Source organism: Scylla paramamosain, chromosome 27 (assembly GCF_035594125.1).
Source record: "Scylla paramamosain isolate STU-SP2022 chromosome 27, ASM3559412v1, whole genome shotgun sequence".
In the NCBI taxonomy this organism is placed as follows: Eukaryota; Metazoa; Arthropoda; class Malacostraca; order Decapoda; family Portunidae; genus Scylla; species Scylla paramamosain.
In genome coordinates, this window is record NC_087177.1 from 10,414,309 (window position 1) to 10,421,808 (window position 7,500).

At 42.2% G+C, this 7,500-nt stretch overlaps 1 long non-coding RNA gene across 1 annotated transcript in view; it reads left to right on the top strand.

Moving 5' to 3' along the window:
* Window positions 1–1,585: 1,585 nt before the first annotated feature.
* LOC135114491 (uncharacterized) overlaps window positions 1,586–7,500 on the top strand; it is a 71,413-nt gene continuing 65,498 nt past the window's right edge. The window contains exon 1 of the long non-coding RNA XR_010275521.1: window positions 1,586–1,627. This is a non-coding gene — a long non-coding RNA (uncharacterized LOC135114491). The remainder of the gene's footprint in view (window positions 1,628–7,500) is intronic.

A 7,500-nucleotide genomic window follows, 5' to 3' on the forward strand; every position in this document is an offset into this window, starting at 1 on the left:
GTGAGCAGAAAAGGGTTAGGTTCCCATAGCACTGGATTATCTAATTCTGGAGTTGTCATGATAACTGCTCTTTAAAATGGTTCGGGTGTGTATCGCAGGCATAATAATGAATGGGGGCTCAGATAGGTAGCGAGTTACAGTGTGGTGGTTTATTTTTGTCACAGTTACACATCATCTGTTCCCTTTCATTTCTGTGTATCATGTTCCTTGAAAAAAATAAAATAAAAAAAAATATGGGCTCCCTTGTGTCACTTTGAATGGTGTGTGTGTGTGTGTGTGTGTGTGTGTGTGTGTGTGTGTGTGTGTGTGTGTGTGTGTGTGTGTGTGTGTGTGTGTGTGTGTGTACCTGCGCGCTTGTGTGTTTACTTGCATAGATAGCTTATTAGCAGAATCCTATGTATGTGTATATTCTTCCCCTCTCATTTATAGCGTGACGCCTCCTCATTACAACTCGGACAACTTTCAAATGAACAAATACAAAACTCTCCCAAATTGAGCCCCAAAAATTGAATACTCTTCGGCATCGCGGCCAAGGCAACATCAGGACATCAGATATGCTGAATGAAAGGGTGCCGACCATGCACGAAGTAGTGGAATCTGACCCATGAAGGTACTCAGTGAGGCGGCAGGCACTGAACTCGGTAAATGGTGCATGACGGAAACTAAAGGATGCTTATTACTGTCGAATCGAAACCTATCTTGTAATATTAGAGTTTCAGAAAATAGGAATAAATACGAGCCTTGAGCAATCTCCAATATATATGTTTTTTTTTTTTTTTAAGAGGGTGAGGGTATGAGGGAACAAGGTTACAGGATTTGGATTTACAAGTTTATTGACTTAGAGTTTATTTATGGAGGGTACGATGTTAGGTTATGCATACATCCAGCAAGGCCATCGACTCATCCAGACTAGACTGGGAGGGGTGAAGTATAGCCGCAATCAAGAGGACTCGTCAAGCAAGAAAAAAACTATACCAGGAGTGATTTGTTGTGATACGAAGTGGAAGATAGTACGTATTTCCTGGAGATAAATGCATCGTTTTATTGTCATTTGCTGTTGTCTTGGCCTGTGCTCGTGAGGAGAGATGAAGCGCAAATAATAGACGTTTGAGGATGTAAAGACTAGTTTCTCTGTTGCTTCAGGTGTCACAGGTATTTCGAATATAACTAACTCCTTGTATCTTTGAGGTTAAAAAGACTAGGGCCTGTATTCAGAAATGTTTTGCTGTCTCACCACTACTTTCAAAGGCCACAGAGATGATTAGCCAGGTTCCCAAGACTGTTTCTTTTGTTAGTAATGTAGAAAGCTTATTCTATCAATAGAACCATGAAGACACCCTTAAAAACCTGTGTAACTTCAACTACGGCCCCTTGACGATAACGGGGATGCGGTGTAGAAATGTTTCAGAATATATTCCTAGTTCCCCTCTCTCTCTTTCTTCGGGAGGTGTCACAGATGTTCATAGTTAAACCAACTCATTGTATCTTTGACGTTGTAAAGAGTAGTTTCCCTCTCTCTTGCTTCAGGATATGCCACAGGTGTTCTATTTCTGTACTTAACCAGCTCTTTTTATCTTTCTTTCCTCAGCATCCAGCATCATCGCAGCAGTCTTCTTCAACGATGGATGTGAGCTAATCCTTATTTTCTGTCGCACCTTCCTTTCCCCAATCACTAGGTTACTATAATTTCTTCGCATTCCCTGGCCTGATTTATTGCTTCCTCCCACACGTGCGTCATCAGCCACGTTATCTCAGTGAGTGGAATTTCTGAAAGTGCTTTAACTTGACGTCATGCAAATCCATTCTGTCTGTACCGGTTTTTAAGCATCCGGTTCCTGGGACGCGCGCGCGTGTGTGTGTGTGTGTGTGTGTGTGTGTGTGTGTGTGTGTGTGTGTGTGTGTGTTAATATTTACATCCCCCTTACACACACACACACACACACACACACACACACACACACACACACACACACACACAAAGAGAGAGAGAGAGAGAGAGAGAGAGAGAGAGAGAGAGAGAGAGAGAGAGAGAGAGAGAGAGAGAGAGAGAGAGAGAGAGAGAGAGAGAGAGGCAATTGGAATTTTATCTTGTGTTGTATCGATTTGTGATTTTGTTCGATAACTCCTAAGTGTTAATTAACTTTTGACAACACATAGTAAGGTAATGAGTAAGATAAACGACTAAAACAAAAAAAAAAAAAAGAGTGCCTCTGTAGCAAAATCTGAGTCGCTGACAGAAATCATGGTTTCAAAGGTAGTAAAAGTAGAAATTGCCGCAAATAACTGAGCTCACCTAGTAGTATGAAATATTTGTGCTGTTTGTAAAAAAAAAAAAAAAAAGAAAAAAAGAAAAACGAAAAAATAAATAAATAAATAATATTGGCGAACACCAACATAACAACAGCAACAATAACAGTAAGCGAGAAACTCTGCAATTGTTTTTCATTCACTGCCTGGTGTAGCTCAGACGGTGGATTTCACGGCGGCGGCGAGGCTTCTCATAAAATCCTGGCGACGGTCACCATCAAAGGTTCATTTTCACTTTATACCGGCAAGACGCATTACCTCTGCCATTATTCGTGCCTGAGTAGCTTGGGTGGCTTGGAAAGATGCATTTTAGTAGCCTGGGTATTACAGTGGCCCTTGGTTGCCCGCCCTAGCAATCAGGTTCCATCGGGAGGCAGGCAGAGTGGAGTCAGGTTAGACACCGAAAGAGCCAGTGGATTAGGTTTAGTTATTCTAGAGTTTTCTTTTCCTTTCATTGCTGATTTGAAAGAGCGTGACGAGCTCTGAAGGTCATTTACGTACCTATGGATAATACAAGACAGTTATGAGATAAGAAAGAATGTAATATGCAAAATTCGTTGTTTTGAGAAAGTATCCTCACATGTTTTTCATTTTAACTAAAGATGACGTGAATCTTACTTAGTATAAAGAGACCTTTGCTTGTGAAGTAGTAATTAGAAGGGTTCCAATCTTTTGACTGCATACTGTACCTCCTTAGTACCTCAGCTTTATCCTTCATTGGATTCCGCACCTGTGCACATTTTTCACCAGCCAGTTTTCCTTGGCACCTGGGCGTGGCGTGGTCTGCTTGGTCTGCCTTCGTGACTTTACTTACGATGGGCTTCATTGACCTTCCGTTCAGGTCGTTATCGTTATCGTTATTCCACATCTTTAATTAGCATCTTTGTGACATCCATCTTAAGTATTTGAATGTTACTCTCTCTGACTCAGAAGGAAGTTGTGATAGCAATATTGATCGGTGCTTCCGTTATCCGTGGTCAATTTTCGCCACCTGACCATTATCAGTCAAAGCATTGCCGTCAGTAACAATCACCACAGACTCTCCTGCGCTCAGATTCCCCGCCCGGGCCTCGCATCACCACGTGGTTAGCATTACACGTGGAGTAATACGCGTAACCACGCCCCTTCACTACCGCTTGGAATCAGCACCCCACACGCCGCCTTCCTCTTCGCCGCGCCGGACAAACTTATGAATTTGTATGATTGGCTGCTGCGTGTATCGGTAACGCCACACATGTCGCTCGAGATCTTGGTACTGCTTGTGTGCTGGGAAAGGAATTATACCCTGAGAAACGGTGTGGGATAGATCAAGTTCCTAACGTGATTGCGAGTGTCATGTATAGATCTTTCATGAGTTTCTTTGATCCTTACTAGGCTGTTTGATCTAACTACGCTACGGTATTAACTTTTTCACTGCAGTATACAATTTACAACTTTTAAAGCACTGCAAAAGGTCTTAACAAGCATCTACAGGAAAGAAGATAAAGGATTAGGAGAATGTATTTTCCATTGTCCTACCAGCAAAATATTCAGAGGCGACTGTGAAAAAAAAAAAATCCAAGACGGATTTGTGATTTAGGAAAGATGTGCCAGAGACAGGAGTAAAGTGTTTAAATTAACGATAAATAAACGAAGAGAGAAATGTGTAATATATGTACGACTCATGTTGTTTACGGGTGAATGAGGATGATGATGAGTGTTCAGGATAATCTCCTGGCGGAAATATTGTACGTTGAATCCATTACCATCACTCAGCAGTCGAGCAGATCTTGTTTCTTTATTTTTTTTATTAAGGACGAGTGAGTGTGAGTGTTTATCAGGTATTCAAGTCGCATTGTCGTAAAGATGATAATCCAATTTATTCTCCTTACTGCGGTGACCTCAATACACCTGCGTTCATTTTCATTTATGCGGCGAGATTCTCATCTTATCTGGCCATCTTATTAGGGGTAGGAGGAGGGAAGGATATGCCTGCAGGAAAGTAATACCCCACCACTCTGGTCCCTAGTTGTCCCTGTGAGGCCCCAGCACCTGCAGCAGTTGGAGAAAGCCGCTAAATATCACCGAGAGATTTGTTAATGTCTGAGCACGTAAAACTACAATCCCACGCATATAACCACTTCGTAACACTGCCCAGCACTCCCCTCGCTAACTCTTTACCTCTATCCTCCTCTGAGACAAGCACACGCACCTATGTATGTACCTTTCCGCATACATAATACATGAACATTACCTTATGAAAAATGACTCCTGATGCTGTTAGGTGGTCGTTGAAATGCTTTGCAACCACCCACGGCAGAGACTCGTTTCCTTCATCACACGGGGAAGTTACCTGTGCTGGTGGTAGTTCGCAGCATCAAGCCTCACGGGGCGCCAAGAGTTATGGTCTAAAAGGAGGCTTAGTCAAAGTGAAAAACAGATATGAGGAGGATAATAATAAACAGAAGCGAGTGTTAGGGAGTTGTTAGCATATAGCATGGTGCTCATTACTCAGTGGTGTGATGTATGGGTTAGATGATGATAGATGGGCAGGTGAGGTGAAAGGGTTCTCTCTCTCTCTCTCTCTCTCTCTCTCTCTCTCTCTCTCTCTCTCTCTCTCTCTCTCTCTCTCTCTCTCTCTCTCTCTCTCTCTCTCTCTCTCTCTCTCTCTCTCACACACACACACACACACACACACACACACACACACACACACCACACACACACACACACACACACACACACACACACACACACACACACACACACACGCTTACATTCACACAGGCGCACACTAATGGTTGTCTTAATGCGCCTCTACATACACCTGCATGACCAAGTAAGGAAGCCAAGGTTGGAACCAAACCACAATCACCCGCTCATCTCACCAACTTATGCCGCTATGATATGTACACACACACACACCACACACACACACACACACACACACACACACACACACACACACACACACACACACACACACACACACACACACACACACACACACACACACACACACACACACACACAAAAGAAGTCATGTCCTTTCTTTCCAATCCTTGTGGCTTTCTTATTTGGGGAGCATGAACTCTTGGCCGCTTGGATCGAGAAGATAACATCGCGAGGCAGGGAGGGAATGAGAGGAAGGCAATGCTAGGGTATCTTCCTGCTCCCTTTAGGCCATGTGCCATACGAGCATTAAGGGTTTGTTTATAGGGGAAAGGGACTTACTTACTGCACTGGAAGAGAAAGGTAGAAAGGTGGAAAGAAAACTAGGAGGATATAGGTCTTGTGCGAGTAGAGCCATTGAAGGAAAGAGAAAACGGAAAAGGAAAAGACTGGGAATCTTGTGTGCCTTGGAAACACTACTTTTGCTATAGACAAGGAAGAAAGACCAGGGGAAAAATATAAATAAATAAATAAATAAATGAAATAAATAACTAATGGAAAAAAGTACGCTCATTGTATCTCCCATAAAAAGAAAAGGTAATAATATAAAAAAAAAGAGAATATTCAGACTGCTTGATCTTTAAATCAATTACTCAGTGAACCCCGTAAGGTATTGCTGTTGTCTCTGAATCCTGTAAGTTCACGGATAGCTTTCGAACTCGTGAGATATTTCATGTCATTATAAAGGAGAAGTTATGTGAAGAATGTCTCAGAGATAGCACTGACTGACGATGGCTGGTGTTTACGTATGTCCTGTTTTATTTATTTATTTACTTATTTATTTATTTTCTGTGTAAACGAAAAGTTAGAGAAGTATCAACAATGTGACATTATGATGAATTGCAAAGAAAATTATTGAAATACCTCTGATTTATGGAAATGGAGATCTATGTTTGACAGGAAGAGAGAGAGAGAGAGAGAGAGAGAGAGAGAGAGAGAGAGAGAGAGAGAGAGAGAGAGAGAGAGAGAGAGAGAGAGAGAGAGAAGAGAGAGAGAGAGAGAGAGAGAGACTAACAATATAGGAAAGAATAAAACACGAATACAAGCTCAGATGTCTATTTCCATTTCTAATTTCTGTTTTTAGACTTCTTGAGCTATTGGAAGTCAAAATTGGACAGTAAAATCAACACGTAAGGAGTAATTTATATCCGCACAACTGACACTTTTCTCTGGGATACTAGTATTTATTCCGGAAGCTGTCGCCAGACTTTCTTGGTCTGTGGCGGCGTCCTAAATACAGTTTGCACTCGTCAAGGCAGTGTCATCCAGGAGGTAAAGCCATTCCCGGTTTTTTGCTTCTTTCCGGATGAGTGGTTAGCGAAAAGTAAAGTGCTAATCTTCCACAAAGGAACACTGCCCCACCGCGGTGAAGAGGTTTGCTTATTCCAGTAATCAGGGGAAGTAAAGTACAAAAGATGCACCCATATTAAGCATGTCCAATGAATTGAATCAAATCTAATGTGCTCTAGCGCCACAGCACCATAAGCCAGCGTGGAATTACCTCAGGACCCCCAAAGCAAGGCTCCCACATCCTTACAGTGCCTTTCCTCCACGCCGCACCTGACAGAGATCAGTGGAGAAAGTTGAGAGAGGCCTCCGTCTGTCCTGCAGTGATACATAAATATTGATTATGATGGTGAAGGTAAGGGAGATTAGTAGGAATATATGACGCTGATTCCTCAAAGCATCACTGGATTTTTATTTTTATTTTTTTTAAACACAACTGAAAGTGACGGACAAACATAATTTCCTCTAATCACGTACGTAATCTAATACTAAATTAGGTCCATCATAGGTGAGGTTTTCTGCTTAGTATGGACTTAACTTTTAAACTTACTAGCGTCTCAGCGCGATTACTGTCAACATCCTTAAGTGGAACTGATTCAGATCTTCAAGAGTGACTTCATTGATAATGTAACAAGTATTCTTCACCATCCGTGGGAAACAGAATCTCTGAGAACTCGACTAATCATCCCTGTGGCATTTGATGGCAATCCTGATGAGAGAACGAAGTGTTATTAAGAATGTAGGCTATTGCCACACTATTGCGCCTCCCAAGCCAGACCACAGTATGGGGCAGTGAACTCAAGAACTCGAACTGATTGATGTCTGACAGACTCAAGGCTACGCTGGCATCCAACAAACAGCCAGGCACAGTGTGTACATGTGATAGCACATTTTTTTTTTTCTATTTGTTCTTACTGCTGCTTGTAATTAGTATTCATGGGCGAGTTCGTCCCCACATCTCTCAGCAGCAAAGAT